At 44.2% G+C, this 2,901-nt stretch overlaps 1 non-coding gene across 1 annotated transcript; it reads right to left on the reverse strand.

Moving 5' to 3' along the window:
• Nucleotides 1–353: 353 nt before the first annotated feature.
• On the reverse strand, nucleotides 354–426 carry TRNAK-CUU. The gene has a single exon. It is a non-coding gene; the product is annotated as a tRNA-Lys (tRNA).
• Nucleotides 427–2,901: the final 2,475 nt, after the last annotated feature.

Genomic DNA, 2,901 nt, shown 5'->3' on the forward strand with positions numbered 1-2,901 from the left:
AGATATTAAAATTGCTGTTATTTGAGTTCTCTAGGCCTCAGCTTCAGCACTTCCTCACCGCTTAGAACATGTGTAATAGTAATAATGATAATAATGACATTTAGTAAGTGCTTACTATGTGCAAAGCACTGTTCTAAGCACTGGGGAGGTTACAAGGTGATCAGGTGGTCCCACGTGGGGCTCACAGTCTTCATCCCCATTTTACAGATGAGGGAACTAAGGCCCAGAGAAGTGAAGTGACTTGGCCAAAGTCACACAGCTGACAATTGGCAGAGCTGGGATTTGAACCCATGACCTCTGACGCCAAAGCATGGGCTCTTGCCACTGAGCCACACTGCTTCTCCAAATATTTGCGCCCAACGTGGGGTTCGAACCCACGACCCTGAGATTAAGAGTCTCATCCTCTACCGAATGAGCTAGCCAGGTAGAACAGAAGCAGCGTGGCTCAGTGGAAAGAGTGCAGGCTTGGGAGTCAAAGGTCATGGGTTCGAATCCTGCTCCATCACTTGTCAACTGTGTGACATTGGGCAAGCCACTTAACTTCTCTGTGCCTCAGTTCCCACATCTGTAAAATGGGGATTAAGACTGTGAGCCCCACGTGGGACAACCTGATCACCTTGTATCTCCCCAGCACTTAGAACAGTGCTTTGAACATAGTAAGCACTTAATAAATGCCACTATTATTATTATTAATATTATTATTATTATTATTATTATTATTATTATTATTATTATTATTATTATTATGTGCCCTACATGAAGCACGGGCACTATCCATTCTAATTGTGCCCCAGCACCTAGCACAGCGATTGGTATCTAATGACTGCTTCATGCATAGCTCACTGGAAAGTTCACGGGTTTGGGAGTCAGAGGACATGGGTTCTAATTCTGGCTCCACCACTTGTCAGCTGTGGGACCTTGGACAATCCACTTCACTTCTCTGTGCCTCAGTTCCCACATCTGTAAAATGGGGATTAGGACTGTGAGCCCGATGTGGGACAACCTAAATTACCTTGTATCTACCTCAGCGCTTAAAACAGTGCTGGGCACATCGTAAGCACTTAACAAATCCCATCATTATTATTATTATTATTATTAGCACCACCAATTATTAGGGATGACACTTCCCAATTGCCACAAACCAAAATCTCACCGGATTGGCCGCGACGATCCAGAAAAGCTTGCTTCCTTGACTTCTATGTGTTTGTGCCAAGTTTGTAGCACACTGGTGTTGCTTGTTTACATGAGGCTAATTGCGCTGTGCTCGTTTTCAAAATTGATTTCGTTCTTCTTGGAATTACCTTTGTGCAGCTTGAAAAACGGTAATTGCTGGCTTGGAATTCCTAATTTCCCCCATCCTTGGGGGAATTTTTTTTTCCCTCTAGCTGCCTTCAAGTTCCACCCTTAATCTGAGTCATATTTACAGAATCAATCGTCAATCAGTGGCATTTAAGAAGTACTTAAGGAAGGTGATGAACTCCTCCAGGGGCTTGGGAGAGCAGAAAAATCACAAAGCACAGGTTTTCTTGCCCTCAAGGAGCTTAGTCTATCAAGAAGCCTCAGGGACTAGTGGATAGAACTGACTGGGTGTCAGAAGGACCTGGGTTCGAATTCTGACTCCAGCCAGACACATAGAGTCTGTTGAGTGACCTTGATAATAATAATAATCATGGCATTTATTAAGTGCTTACTATGTGCAAAGCACTGTTCTAAGTGCTGGGGAGGTTACAAGGTGATCAGGTTGTCCCACGGGGGGCTCACAGTCTCAATCCCCATTTTCCAGATGAGGTAACTGAGTCCCAGAGAAGTTAAGTGACTTAACCAAAGTCACACAGCTGACAGTTGGTGCAATCTGGATTAGAACCCATTACCTCTGACTCGAAAGCCCCTGCTCTTTCCACTGAGCCACGCTGCTTCTCTAAGGGAAGTCACTTCACTTCTCTGGGCCTCAGTTACCTCATCTGGAAAATGGGGATTAAGCCTGGGAGCCCCATGGGGACAGGGACTGTGTCCAACCCGATAACCACATATCTACCCCGGCACTTAGTACAGTGGGTGGCACATAGTAGGCGCTTAACAAATACCACAATTATCATTTTTAGACTGTGAGCCCACTGTTGGGTAGGGACTGTCACTATATGTGGCCAACTTGTACTTCCCAAGCGCTTAGTACAGTGCTCTGCACACAGTAAGTGCTCAATAAATATGATGATTGATTGATTATTATTAATGGAGGAAATGAACAAAATTATTGAGAAGTAGTGGAAACCTGAGGAAGAAATATGTGAGGGTGAAGCACCAGGAAAAGATGATCTTCCCAGTGGCCTTCCCAGACTGAGCCCCCTTTTTCCTCTCCTCCTTCCCATCCAGCCCACCCTACCTCCTTCCCCTTTCCACAGCACCTGTATATATGTTTGTGCAGATTTATTACTCTATTCATTTTACTTGTACATATTTACTATTCTATTCATTTTGTTAATGATGTGCATCTAGCTATAATTCTATTTGTTCTGACAGTTTTGACACCTGTCTACATGTTTTGTTTCGTTGCCTCTCTTCCCCTTCTAGACTGTGAACCCGTTGTTGGGTAGGGACTGTCTCTATATGTTGCCAACTTGTACTTCCCAAGCGCTTAGTACAGTGCTCTGCACACAGTAAGCGCTCAATAAATATGATTGAATGAATGAATGAACTTCTCTGGGTCTCAGTTACCTCAGAACCTTCCTTTCCTCTTCTCCCACTCATTCATTCATCCATTCATTCATCCATTCATTCATTCATTCATTCATTCAATCGTATTTACTGAGCGCTTACTCCCTTCTGCATCACCCTGACTAGCTCCCTTGATTCATCCCCCCTCCCAGCCCCATGCCACTTATGTCCAGATCTCTCATTTATTTC

This window comes from Tachyglossus aculeatus, chromosome 2, assembly GCF_015852505.1.
Source record: "Tachyglossus aculeatus isolate mTacAcu1 chromosome 2, mTacAcu1.pri, whole genome shotgun sequence".
Classification (NCBI taxonomy): Eukaryota; Metazoa; Chordata; class Mammalia; order Monotremata; family Tachyglossidae; genus Tachyglossus; species Tachyglossus aculeatus.